This window comes from Anastrepha obliqua, chromosome 3 (genome assembly GCF_027943255.1).
Source record: "Anastrepha obliqua isolate idAnaObli1 chromosome 3, idAnaObli1_1.0, whole genome shotgun sequence".
NCBI lineage: Eukaryota > Metazoa > Arthropoda > Insecta > Diptera > Tephritidae > Anastrepha > Anastrepha obliqua.
In genome coordinates, this window is record NC_072894.1 from 32,501,057 (window position 1) to 32,516,331 (window position 15,275).

Here is a 15,275-nt window from a genome sequence, read left to right on the forward strand (position 1 = left end):
GCGTATATAACAACGAATTGAAAAGCCCCCATGTCGAAGCGAAACTGTCGCACTTATCGCTAATCAATAAAGGAATTTTCGCGGAAACAGAAAGCGCTATATTTGCTATGCAAGATGGAGTAGTACCCACGCGAAATTATGTAAAGTACGTCATCAGAGAGCCCAATGCTCCGGCAGACAAATGTCGCAGTTGTGGCGATCACGGCGAAACTCTAAACCATGTTTTAGTTGGGTGTACGCCATTAACAAACTCCTTTTACCTTAAAAGGTAGAACGATGTTGCAAAAATTATTCACCTACGACTTGCTCAATTCTACGTTTTTCACCGTGAGAATTCACCCTATTACAGATATGTTCCAGAACCAGTGCGTGAAGATAATGACATGCTTCTCTATCATGACAAAACAATCCTTACGAATACCACAAGAACTCATAATACTCGTAGACCTGACATATTTGTGGTAAATAAAAATGACAACACTGCGTTTGTCATACACATTGGTGTCCCATTGAACAAAAATATCCATAAAACGTACACAGAAAAAATCAGCAAATACGTTAATCTGACGGAAAGCCTCAAGAAGCTCAAATTGGAGAAGCACCTTATCTATGACCTTCAAAAAGCGGCTCTGCTGAATTCTTGTCACGTAATAAGAAATTTCCTTCAGTAAATTAGAGTATATTTATTGCTACAATATTCACACCTGTACCTCTTGGTTCTATTTGAATTTAGAGTACGATAGTTAAAAACTTATTAAAACAGTGTAAACATCTGACTTACAGTTAAGCTGCCGCCAAGTTGTGTAAGTGTCTCCCAAAGAATGGAATGTTTGAATAAAATCAAAGAAAATAATAAAAAAAAAACCACAAATTATTTTAATAATTACATCAGTCAAACGACGCATGGCAAACAGTTTTACAAACACGTAAATGCAAGTGAATCACAGGTTTTGCTATATACGTATGCATATAACTCAGCTGATCCCTGTATTCTAAATGCAGTGTCGCACTGCATGCTGATTTTTCAATATAAAAACCATTCAAAACCATTCAAACTTAGGAGGATTAGTGACATTTTTTCGCCATCCAGATGTATAGCTTTAAAACTGGAAAACCCACCCTCGAAAGGAGAATCGAAACACACCATCTTTTTGTCGATTTTAAAGCTGCAGTACGAAAGTAAGTTATTTTTAAGCCGCAATGTCTAAATTTGGTATTCCCGTAAAATTATGACGTCTATTCAAAATGACGTTGTTGAATACCAGTGGCGCCGTCAGAATTGAGACGCGCCTCTCCCAACCTTTTGACTCGCTGTCGTGTGACTTCTTTAACCTGATGTTGGAAAAGATCGTGTGAGCCACAGAACTTAATCGCTCAGGCACAAGTTTTTAAAGGCAACCACGTTCTTAGTTCTGCCTTTTCTAAACTGGATAAAGAGGCAAAACGAATGGGTCTCATGGTGAATGAAGACAATACGAAATATGTATCTCCTGTCATCAAATAAACAGTCGGCGCACTCGCGTATCGGCACCCACGTCACTGTTGACAGTTATGACTTTATTTATTTAGGAGCCAGCATTAACACCCATAACAACATCAGCCTGGAAAGCCAACGTAGAATCTCTATTGCCAACAAGTGCTACTTTGGACTAAGTAGGCAATTGAGTAGTAAAGTCCTCTCTCGACGAACAAAACTCACACTCTACAAGGCTCTCATCATGCCCGTCCTAAAGTATGGCGCAGACGCTTAGACGATGCCAACATCCGATGAGGCGTGCCTTGGAGTGTTTGAGACAAAGATTTTGCGGAAGATTTTTGGACCTTTTCACGTTGGCAATGGCGAGTATTACAGGCGATGGAACAATGAGCTGTATCATCTTTACGACGCCATAGACATAGCGCAGCGAATAAAGATCCAGCGGCTACGCTGGCTGGGTCATGTCGTCCGAATAAAAACAAACGCTCACAAACCGGCTCTGAAAGTATTCGATGCAGTACCAGCTGGTGGTAGCAGAGGACGAGAAACCACCTCTGCGTTGGAAGGATCAGTTGGAGAAGGACTTGGTTTCACTTGGTATGTCCAACTGGCGCCGGTTAGCACGAGAAAAAGAAACGACTGGCGCGATTTGTTAAACTGAGCCTAAAACGCGTAAACGGTTGCCGCATCAATCAAGAAGAAGAAGGTCGTCATGCGTCGATAAGGCCCTGATCAGAGCAGTAAGGTTAGAAGAAATTCAGTGAACTTACAAAAATCGACCACCAAAATTGCCACTTAGCTAATGCTGCGATTTTAGGCACTAAGTCTCTGATAGTCCACGGTTATGAGGATAATATTGGCACACCGACCAGCTGGTAATAAAACGGGGCAGAACACGCCTAATGAGTTGTGAGAGAAATTAAATTTCTATTTCAAGCACAAAATTAAATTTGCAGAATAAAATTCTGATATTAATCGACTGGCAGAATGATGCAAATATCCCTTGAGCGCGCGTGCTCTGTTTTCGTGTAGTTTGTGGCTAAATTAATTTGATTATGATGAAGCGAACTATGCTTACATCTCATTTTTATTATAATTTTTTTCGTTATTTAATAACTAGGTACTATATTTGATTTGTAAAAATTCGTTCCACTAAATGAGTTGATTTATCGGTAAATATTAACGATGCAGCTTTCAATGCAAATCAATTAACACTACGTTATTTAAGTACATAAATTGAAACAAGTTTGTTGTAACTAATAATAATTCTTGTTGTAATAAAATTTTGTAGTAAACAGGTTTTTACTTCCATCAACAATCGGTACTTAAAATTCGTCGAAACTCGGGAATTAACACAAGGCGCCCACGCGCACGGGACATTTACATCGTTCTGCCAATTTAATTTTTGAATTTAAAATAGTTGCCCGAACAACTTGTGGCAATTTCAGACTTAACTAAATAATAAAAATTTCATTGCTCTCGCGACTCATTAGTGGTGTTATTCTACCTTTTATTACTGGCTGAGCACGCTGTAAATATTGTTTATATAATCGTGGACTATCAGACACTCAGTGGATAAAATTTTAGACATAGTAAATTTTGATGGTTGATTTCTGTATGTTGAGTGCATTTTGCCTAACCTTGCCACCCTGATGAGGGTTTCATCTCGCGAAAGACCGCTCAACATACCTCCCGTAATGCTCTGGCAAAATCTGAGGCTTAACAAAATAATGACGAAAAACGCTCTCTCACTCACTGTCTTTTATAAAGGGTGGTTAAGTTTCAATGGCCGGTGTTGATTTTGAATAAAATACAATTTTTTTTAGGAAATTATTGTCTTTTCTCTGTATTGGTATGGCTCAATTACGAATGGAACAAAATATCAAATGGGGCCGCGGCCTCGGCGGCACACCTCCATCCGATGGTCCAAATTTTCGATGACGCTGAGGCTTAATTGAGGTTCTATGCCGTTAATGTGCCGAATTATCTCATCCTTTAGCTCCTGAATTGTTGCTGGCTTATCGACGTACACCTTTTCTTTCAAATAACCCCAAAGAAAGAAGTCCAACGGTGTCGTTGACGTTTAGGTGTGGTTCACATTCAACATCGGCCCTTGAAATTTAACCACCCTGTACTATAAAAGCTATTAAATAAGAATAATTGGCATAAGCAGATTAATTCTATTTGATGTGCATGTCAGATAGATTTTTATGAACATTTTTCGTTAGAATTTATGGTGTGTTTTCATATTAAGCTGGTAGTTTATGTATATTTAGTGGGTTTAAAAATGCATATAAAAACTTAAAATTTCTTCAAATTTACGTCTTCATTGCTTATTATAAAGTACTCGTTCTATAAAAAAAAAATAACGTCAGCTCTGAATGTAATAGAAATTATTTAATTTAAACACAAATGATTTGCTTCTACAGATGTGAGGAAAAAAAAGAATAATCGTGCAAAACAGAAACCGAAGTAACTTCAAAACTCACTTAGACCGTTGCCGATCCATTGTGATATCACAGCAGCAATTTACCTGCTACTCTTTGTTTTGATTTAAGTGCAAACCGATTGATCTGACTGACACGTGCTAGGGTGGTTCAATAAGTACTCGTTGTTGATGACAGAGACCGTTCCTGAGGGAAGTTGGTATTAGCATCGTGTGCTGCCGTCTATCAATCGACGGCAAAACAAATTTCAGACTGGTTGATAGGTTAGTTTGGATTTGGGAGTTATTCCAGTAAGACGTGTTTCGTGATTTTCGCTAAGATGGAAAAAGCGCAGTATCCTTCGGTAATTCGCTTTTTGCTTTTGGACGGGGAAAAATGTGAGGGGATAAAAGCAAAGTTGGATGCTGACTATGGGGACGCTTCCCCATCCATGACCACAGTTAGATATTGGTTCAACGAATTTAAACGTGGGCGAATATCCATTTTTGATGAGGGCGCCCGGCAAACGTGATTACCGCGGAACTCATTCAAAAACTCCACGACATGATTCTCACCGATCGACCAACGAGAAGTCTGTCAACTGGAATGGCAATTAATATTTTACCTGATAAGTTGGCAATGAAAAAATTTTCGGCCCGATGGGTGCCGCGATTGCTCACAAGCAACAACAAGCGGGTGCGTCTGTTAACTTCGAAACAGTGATTGGAGCAATTTAGGCGAGTTCCGAAGGCATTTTTGCGTCGAGTTGTCCCAGTTGATGAAACCTGGATTCATCGTTACACACCAGAAACTAAGCAACAATCAAAACAATGGTGAATCTGCTCCATGGCTATGATTGTTTGGCATGCGAACGGCGTCATCCTCATTGATTTTTTAGAAAAAGGAAGAACGATAACTGGACAATACTGAAGTGAGTTATCGCACCGCTTTCACAAAAACTTGAAGGAGGCGCAACCGCATTTGGCGAAAAAGAAGGTTCCGTTTCACCACGATAACGCGCCAGCACATTCATCTGGACCCTTATTCACCCGATCTGGCTCCCTGCTACTTTTTCTTGTTCCCTAACATGAAGAAATGGCTCGCGGGGGAAAAATTAGTTCAAACGAGGAAGGCGTCTTTTGGAGAGCTCGACAAAACTTATTGTTGGGAGGTGTTAAAAAAATGGCCAGAGCGCTGGAAGAAGTGTATCTTTCTAAAAGGGGACTATGTGAAAAAATGGTGTCTTCATTTCTAACACGGGTACCTATTGAACCCTCCTTTTATGTATATCCCTAAGGTAATCGGTTTCACTCAAGAACGATGAGCCAAAGTATCTAAACATATTTGCATGCTACGCAGGGCAGTGACAATGAAGATGTCTGAAAAACTCTTCTTCCTCATTCTTGCAGCTTCTGCAATAGTGGAAGTGACATACATACATTCAATCTTTAAGCATGTCGACCTAGGAGTGAGGCCTAAGGCCTGTGATTAAAGTAAAAAAATTGCAGCCATATAATTTTTACTTATTTAGATAAAAACAATTAAAAAGAGTAAAAAGTGTATTTGCATATTTAAATACTTATACATATTCAAACACACATATGTATATTACATGCACCCCTGTTCAAAATAATAGTGGCGTGATGAATTACCATGTTTTATCTATTTATTTTGTAGTCAATTTTTTCTACAGAGTATTCTACAACAAAAACCACATAACTTTAAACTAAAAAAAAAAAATAAATAAATAAAACAAATAAAATTAAAAAAAAAAATTGTATAAAAAATATGAAATACAAAAAAAAAAAAATGAAAAATTAAAACTTAGTCATGCGTCGCGCTATTATTATTTTGAACACAGCTGTATATATACGTCCACCAATGCTGTATTGATTGCTAACAAACGATTAACGACGACTAATGACCGATGCATTGTCGTATGCCGTATTCGCTATTACTTTAAATATGTAGAGCTATGCGAATGAGTGTGCGTGCGATGAGTGAATGAGTGTTTTTAAAATTAAATTGTAACTACGAATCAGTAGGAACTAGTTTACTTGTTTTTCCATAAAATAAATTGCAAGACATAAAAAAACAATTTGACGTCAGCCCTATAAACCGATTAGTTATTTTCAACAATGTTAAATCTGCTTTAGCAAATAAAAACAAGATTGTATTCTATTCTTCTTACTATGTATTTATATTAATATGTACCCAGCCATGTATGCATGCATGCATGTATGTATGTATGTATGTATGTATGTATATCCTTCTAAAATACGTGTACTTGTGTAGCTTTGTAATCATACCCTTATGTTTTTACATACACAGTGAGAAGTGCTTTTGCTGCTCTAAGTTCTTTTAAAAAGCTTTTACTTTTGATCTTTTTTCACATTACGCCATTTTCGTTCCTGAAACACGCATGCACTAACAACAACCATCTGATTCTCAACATGTTTACAAACATCGCTGGTTAAGTAATTCGTTCACTGCTACACTAATTTGTGCCTAAAACTAACAGTAAGGAAAACCGTCCAACCTTGCTGACTGCTCGGTTGATTGGCTTCTAGGCAGTATGGTGAGAGCATCGCTCTTTTGGGGTGTTCTCATTTTACGAAGCGCTAATTTTTGAATGGGTACAGGTCGTCCCTTTGAACTCATGCGCTCACTACTTTTCGAGTTGTAGAGTTTGGGTGAAGCGATCTACCCTATGAGTAATATATAATAGTGGAATTTAATTTTAGATGAAATTGTGTTGAATACATAAACATTTAAACCGATAAGTGAGTAAGGAAATTATGCAGATACATATCGCACTTGTTACGTTAAAGCGTAACAACTCAAAATCTGAACATTTTTAGTAGAGACGAAAAACTGTTTCCGTAAATATTAATAGAATAGGTATTACAAGGAAAAAAATATGTAATTGCACGAAAATATCATTAAAAACAATATAACGGTTGTTTCATTCTTATTTGTTTAGTAGTTGCGCTAAAATAACAAATTTTTGAGTTGTTACTCTTTTCCTGAAATTTTTTTATACACTTAGTCGTGTTATTTTGAGTTGTCTCTGTTTAACTGAAAAAATAACACGTAACTTAAACAAACTTAAACAAACCGTTTGGTTGTAAACAGGCACAATTCAAAATGTTGCACTTTAAGTGACACAAATTTGTTCAAACACTTGGAGACAACTAAAAATGTAACTCTTTAGTTGAGACAAAAGAAGTCATTCTGAAAACAAAGAGAGAGTCAAACGGTTTTTTTAACGAAAGACTAGACAAATCACTGAACGATTTTTACAGTGGGTAGAGATGACCTCTGTACATTGTTTTCTTGCAAAAAAACTAAAATTTGGAAATTTTGAGTTGTTACGCTTTAACGTAACAAGTGCGATATATAAAATAGTTCATGTAACTTACAAATTAGTGCTTTAAGCACTTTTGGGATTTAGTTCCTAGTGTTAAAATATGGTTCTATGATAGAGAAAAGTCGATGATATATTATACATTTTTGTATGATCTACAAATTTTGTTGGTTTTATAACAGGGAAGAGCCAATTTTGCGATTAGGTAGGTAGGTAGGTAAGATGGCAAGAGTACCCCAGGTACACTACAAGTAGCACTTACATACGTGCCGTTTTGATAACATAATGAGGACCACTACCTGTGAAAGGTTTTAAGGAGGAGAGAAAACCGTCTACAGCCATCCAGTGCTGTTGATGTAGCGGGGGAGAGAAAAGAGATCTAGGCTGGAGAATTTCTTCAAGTCATCCCCAAAGGGCACGCTAAGGAATCTCAAGCGCCTAGCCGCCAGAGCCGGGCATTTGCAGAGAAAGTGTTCCACAGTCTCTTTCTCTGCAGGATCCCCACAGCTTCTGCAATAGGGGTTGTACGGAATTCCAAGTTTCTCCGCAAGAGTACCGATCATCCAGTGACCTGTGAACATCGCAATGAGTTTGGAAATTGAATGGCGGGGGATTCCCCCACCTTAAGCGTTCTGTTTCTATCGTATTGGGCCATAGTGCTCTCGAAATAGCGCACAATGAGACAGACTTCCATCTGTCTTGCGCTTTTTTTAGAAAGAAATTGTGTAGTTTCCCTTTAACGACGGCCAAGGGGATACCGATGTCTAAGAAGGGAACCGGTTCTGCCGACCCCTTCCTGGCAAGCTCATCGGCAATTTCATTTCCCTCTATATTCCTGTGCCCAGATAAGGGAAATGTTTCCTGCACACATTTTGCGATAAAAAAAAACTACTGAATTTTTCTCTAAAACTTATTGCGAAAGGTTAGAAAATGTGCGTATGAAAAGCATATTTGATAATGTTACTCGCATTATTGAAAACAACCAACAAAACTTTGAAAAGAGTGTTTTCAGAATTGCAAAATTGGACTTATAAATTTTTGTACTTATCGCTTTTATTTGGGAAAATATTTGCTATGCCATTGAAATCAGCGTGACAATTTTTATTTGTTTATGGAAGTCTCCCTGAAAGCACTTTTATTTGCTCCAAAAATATACTCGTACATTCTTTTCGTCCAATCGGAATTCTGTCGAAGATAGACGCATTGTGCGCTTTAGCAAAATAAGGATGGCAACATCATCTAAAGTTATCAAAAATGAATTGAATCTCTCGGTCAGTGACGTCATCGGCTAATTGAGAAAAATCTAAATGCCTGAAGTCCTAGAAAAGTACCCTTTTTGACTAGGAAGCATGTGGAAGGACGAGTCAGATTAGCAAATGCTCATCTGGTCTGGCCTGCAGAAAAGTGGCGAAACATATTGTGGACAGACGAAAGCGAAATTGCTTTATTTGGTGGAACAGGCTCTAGGCAGTATGTACGACGACCACCAAACACCGAAAATAATCCTAGGTACACAAAGAAGACAGTTAAGCATGGTGACCTAAGTATAATGATATGGGCTTGCAATGGCGTTGGCCCTATTCATATGATAAATGGCATTGTGGATAGACATGTTTCTGTAGACATATTACAAAATACAATGCTACTATATGCCAGTTGGGAAATGCCTATAAAATGGACATTTCAACAGGACAACGATCCGAAACATACGAACAAGCTTGGGAAAGATTGGTTTGCATCCGAAAAGATCGATCTTATGCTATGGCCACCTCAGTCCCCAGATCTTAATCCGATGAAAAACTTATGCGGAAATGTTAAGCGGGTTGTAGCAACTGCAAATGCTTCAAACAAAGCTTAGCTTTGGCAAGTGGTTCACGAAGCATGGTCTCAAATCCCCTTGAAGCGTTGTCAGGACCTTATCGATTCCATGCCCCGTCGATGCGCAGTCGTTATTAAAAATAAAGGCTAAATATTAGACTGTATTGAGTATGAAAAGCTTAAAAAATCATTTTTGAATAAAGTTATTCTCTTTTGTTTTTTCCTTTAATGTAACTAGTAGTGGTTTTTGTGGTAATTATGAACAGCCACTTTTCGGTGCACTTCGCAAAAGTCGTCAAAAAATTACACAAACCAATGGAAAACTAACGGTATCTTTTGACTATTCTCTTCTTTGTATGATATTCCTAGAAATAAATTAAAACCCGATTAACTTGTAATGTTTAACATATAGAAAAATGAATACGAATGTTGTGAGGTGCTGCACTACTACATTTTTGGACACAGCTGTATATGTAATAATAAATAAAAAATATAATACAACATAACACAAAATAGAATGTTATATTAAATTCTGAAATGATTTGAAAAAATAAAATAAGTTAAAATTTAATGAATAACGAAAAAAAAGTAGTAGCAAAATATTAAATAAAAAACTTATAGAAATTTTAATATTTTGTTATAATTTTTAAAACTTGAATATTGTATAGAAAAGTACCAAGTACCTAAAAATGGTATACAAATTAAATTTCTATAAAATGATGTTATATTAAATTTAAAAAAAAAAATTAAGTGAGTCACTAAGTAAAATAAAATTATGGGAATTTATTAAAAAAAGGTTAAAAAATAACAATAAAAAAAAGTTCTAAAAAAATAATAATAAAAAAAGATCTAAAAAAATAACAATAAAAAAAAAAAAATTTGCCCTGTTGTAGGACTCGAACCGCTGTCCCCAGTAGAAACGATCTGAAACTCAAAAATGTATCAAGTCACTACACTAAAGCAAAAGCAGCAGCCGCAGCGGCAGTATACGTAAACTAGACACGAGTACAAGTAGTCTCCGTTACTGAATGAATCCAAACTGTGGTTACAACAACAGCAATCATTAATGACAATGAAATTACTCATCAACGGTGAAAAACAGAAGTTATTCTTCATATCAACATTTGTATGTCAATCGCCCTGTGTTATGCAATCGGCGTGCTGCCTCCATATCTGCAGACACAGCAACTTTCGCGCCGTCACTTACATACATGTGTGTACAAATGTATGTGTATAAATACGTATGCGTTGTCTCCAAGTTATATAGTATGTGCGCTTGAGTTTTGTTTTTAATCTTTTAAACGCCAGCAATGACTACCAACTGACAAATGCGTTGAAAATGTGCAGCAAGCGCGTGCGACCGAAGACCATGCCAGATCGTCCAATGTTGGTCGTTGCTTATGAGACTCACAACAAAACAAGACAATGGATTCGCTCTCAGTCAGTTGTGTGGTTAGTGAGTAAATTGGCCGGTCGGTAATTACGGCCATCGCAAGCCATTTGTTGTGAATTGTTGGCATTGTTTTAATTCAGTTTGCTGAGCTGGTTACGACTGAGCAACTAAATTTATCTTGGCCACGCGACAGCAATGGCGGGAAATTGGCAGCGCTTGCTGGTTGAAAATCAAAATACTCGTCGTTTTGTTCCATTCCATTTAGCAGCAGCTAACGCAATAACGCAAAAAATGCATTTTTTTGATTCACGCGTTCTACTCAAAGGCGTTAGAAGAGGGCGGCAGCGTTGGATTTGACTTTGATATTTAGCTTTAGTTGGTGGATGCCATTGTAAATAAATATATTTTAATCAATTTCTGATTTTTGCAATTTTACTCGCTCAAGCTTGAAGCCAATGGCCAGCAGTCCATCACCACCACCATTTCGCAGCAAGCGCCAAAACAAATTTTAAACCTTGAACTCAAATTTGTTAATTCGTTGTTTTCGTAATTTTATGTGCTCTGTTACTTTATTCGTTCATCGATTTTTTTTTTTTGGTTTCACGGTACTAATTTGTCTACTAAAATCAAGTCGGCGTTATTTAATTTTGCATGTTTATGCGCATGGAAGTATAAATTTACATACATACACATGAATATGTATATGCTTTCGCCGATCATAAATATTTAATACCAACCACGAAAATACTGAAATACTTAAAGTCAAATTTACCTTTTGAAATTTTATAAGGCTGACTGTTGCTTTACTTTCTCCAAGTTCGTGTAGAGATCGCTTATGTATATGTAAATGCATATATATGCAAATATAATTAAATAATAAATACGTTGTGCTTAAAGCTTGGAGGCAAAAATATTTGCAGCGATGAACGCTAAACATATAATATGTAGCCTCTTAAGTTTTGGCTTATCGAAACGTTTTTGATATGCTGGCTTCATATTTTCGTATTGAAAATTTGGAGGAATAGTGGAGCATAGTCAAAGCGAAGTTACAAGCAGATCTAAATATAGTAAGTAAGTCACCCTTTAATTACTTTACTTTATCTGTAAATTTATAATTATTTTACTGCTACTTATACTTCATCTAAGTCATAGTCGAGTTACAGGCGGCTCTTACTCCTAAAGCCGGCTTCAAATTTAAAGTTGCCAAAGGTTGGTACTAAATCAGTTAGTAAACTATTAAAATGAAATACAAATTTTATTTTTGTATATTTTTTAGGCGTAAAAGTGTAGGTTTTTTGCAAACTTGAAGAAAAAGTTTCGTTTTGAAAATTTAGAACGTGATTTCGAAATTATTCATGATGCCAAGTTTCTTAGATGTAGAAAAATGTATAAACAAAAAAGCTTAGCCCTTTCGAATTGCTTTAACATATTCGATAGACTCATTCGTAGAAGATGACGACTATTATTCAACAAAGCCATTGTTGACTTCATAGCTCGAGCTTTAAATATAGAAAATTTGAGAAATAACCAAGGCCTCCTGTTTTCGATACTCGATCAAGAGATGCTTCTTGAATGCAACCGAACTGTGATCGTATTTTCTTGCCTTTAGATACATAAAAATATATGATCAGTATGTAAATAAAAAACTCTTCGCCAAAATATGTTCAGCACTTAAACTATGATATTTTTTTCTTCAAAGATGATGATGCTAATTTTTTAGCGTTGCCACTTCAGTGCATATACAAACTAACAGTATTTAAGTTTTTTGAGTATATAGCCCCCGCGACATATTTTGATTATTTCTATTTTTTTTATATCCTTGTTTACTTCGTTCGGTAGCCTAGGGCCTCGACAAGGCTCTGCCAACGTACACGGTTCTGGGCTGTTGTATTTGCGCCGTCCTATGTGATGTCGGCATGTGCTAGCTCGCGCAACATCGACCTTCTCCAAGTAATATTCGGCCGACCACGAGCTCTTTGGTGGTTTTCTCATTCGTAGCTCTGATGATGTTCGGCCAGAGTATTCTACAGATGATGCGAAGACATTTGTTGACGAAAGATTCTAGCCTCTGTGTGTTGGTATTGAGATCAGCCATGCATCCATACAATACCACTGACTTCACACATGAGCTGAATATTCCCAGTTTAGAGCGCCTGGAAACTCGCCCATATTGCAAATACATTCGCCCGAACGCTGCCCTTGCTTTGTTTACCTTGCAATTGACATCTTCATCTGCTCGCCGCCTGTCGTGATAGTGCATCCTCGCTTTCGACAAATACCACAATTTTTTTTAATGCTTTTTAATTTTTTACAAATGTATAGATCCTTGTCTAACATAAACTATATTATATAAATCCAAGTTTCAAACTTTATACTAAACTTAGAAAAATTCCACAAACTTCTCATCACAATTCCAATCTTTAGAAGAAAAAAAACTAAAAACCAAAATTCCGTGCATTTATTATATACAGAAAATACGCAACACCGTCAAAGAAACAAATTATAAAGAAATCAATGGCATTGTTTAGCGGCTTAAAGCTTCCACTTTATTATATTATATTAAAATTTTATAAGCTCTAAAACAGCATATCAAAAGTTATCTAGAAACTTTAATTAAAAAACGCGGAATCGGGATGAGAATTTTCTAATTTTTGTATACAATTTTAAATTTAGATCTATACGACTTTTTTATACAATAGGAAAATAGTAAAGCCTGTTTGAGGTGCTATCGTTTAGTGGCGTGGTCTATGATTGTACATATAATGTAAACTAAATAGAACCAGTATGTCTTTTAAAGTTTCTGTTATTATTTATTTTCTCTAGAAGACTTCCAATTCTTTCCTTCGTATCACACGAAATGAAAATGCTATGAAATTAGAAATATTTAAGTGTTTTTTCATTATCACGTTCGATTAAATTTCATACTAGTTTATTTTTACAATAGTTGAATAACCAAATTTTGATTTTGTTTGAAATATAAATTTGACCAAAATTTCTTATCCAAGTAACTTTAATTACTATTGGGAAAATTCAAATCCTGCACCATCCATCGACCAACATTAAAGTCTCATAGAAAAATGTATGTATATCACCTTACGCTCCTGAGAACAATTGTGTAGACTATGCTTTTATGAAAACAGCTCCACTGATGCGATCTAAGGGTGCGTGCATGTCAGAGATGCGATAAGCGATAAGAGCGTCGATAAGAGCGAAGCGTAGAAAATTAATGCATGTATTTTAATAGAAGTGTGCATGTCGGAGCAGCGCGCTAACTCACTCTTCGCTCGCTATCATCGATAAGAGCGTAGAAATTGTAGGCTAGTAATTTCTTCGCTATTATCGATGATGGACACAGAAGATTTTATAAGTGCAGTATTTTTAAAACCTGCAATTTGGGATCAAAAAGATCCAAATCACCACAACAGACTCATTTTGGATAAATTGTGGCAAAGTATTGCAGCTGACACATGAACTGGTTAATAAATCAATACCTATTTATATTGAATGTAACACTGAAAACATCACGGCTAGATGTGATGACAATGCACAAAACAATGAATATCCGATTTAGATTCCCAATATTCTAAATGAATATGTTAATTTTTCTCCAATAAAATTATTCGTACGTATGTACCTTATTGTAAGCATCAATCGCTCATCTTGCAAGATTGGTCTGTTGTGGCAGTTTTGCCTAAAATTTGAGACAGAATATAATCGAATGTATCGCTTGTCATTCTCATATATTCGAAAAACTTTTTTCGATCCTGTCTCAAACTATTTTAGAGATGGTGAAATTCTCCGAGTTCTAGTCTTGCTTGGTTTATAGGATGCGCCGAAAACTGACGTTTTTCCCTTACAGTATTATGTAGATGATAATATGCAGCAGTAGGCGTCAACAACAACATATTTTCTTCCTCTGAATCACTCATTATAAATATTATAGCTCTTCACTTTTCAAAACTTAAAATGCAAATGCAACTAACGCTCTTATCGCAGCTCTGTTTTATACACCACACAAAACTAAAGTTCGACGCTATGCTTTTGTCGCTGCTCTTATCGACGCTCTTATCGCTTATCGTATCTCTGACATGCACGCACCCTAAGACAGCATTTACCAGGTGTGAGAATGCTGTTAACTCAATCAGGGGAAATAAAACTTTTAGTTGGATGTGCCAATAAATATCGCTCATTTGCTGTAAGAGTGCCATAATCTCATGATATGAATTAACAGTGCTCTGCTCATTACATGAAAATCTGTTCTGTGCTTGGTAAATTGAAGGCTTTAAAGCCGATTATAACAATCTTACAGCAAATGAGTGAAACATCGGTCGTCGACTCTCGAATTTTAAACTACGTGATAAAGCCTTGGTTTATTTAGTTGCCCGTATATCTTTAATTCCTACCTAAAGCGAATGACTTATTAAGTCTTTTAACAAAATTTATATGGTTTTACTACTCCTTTCACAAAATTTTTCGTTGGTCATATTAGTAACTCCAGTTTTTGCAAAAAACTTAAGTTGGTCAATAATAAAATTCATTATTTTACTTCTTTGTTTTGATTTGCAATAAAACTTTGTGTGAAGTAATAAACCAAATTTGCTCTTATTAGAATAAATTGTATTATTGAAGCATATCAAAAAAAGCACAAAAAATGTTGTAATATGAAAATAAGCATTAAGAAATCAACATCTGCCAATAAGTCAGAGTGCAAAGTATAAAAAATAACGTAAAAAAAAAAAAAAAAAATACAAAATAAATAACATACGAAAAACATTCGCCCAACATTTAACAATC

General features: G+C 36.0%; 1 protein-coding gene and 1 non-coding gene across 3 annotated transcripts in view; one reads left to right on the top strand and one right to left on the bottom strand.

The window, feature by feature from the left end:
* LOC129240276 (elongation of very long chain fatty acids protein 6) overlaps window positions 1-15,275 on the bottom strand; it is a 104,934-nt gene that overhangs the window by 29,555 nt on the left and 60,104 nt on the right. The gene's annotated exons all lie outside the window — the stretch shown is intronic.
* On the top strand, window positions 6,408-6,613 carry LOC129243294 (U12 minor spliceosomal RNA). Its single transcript, XR_008582273.1, has one exon. It is a non-coding gene; the product is annotated as a U12 minor spliceosomal RNA (small nuclear RNA).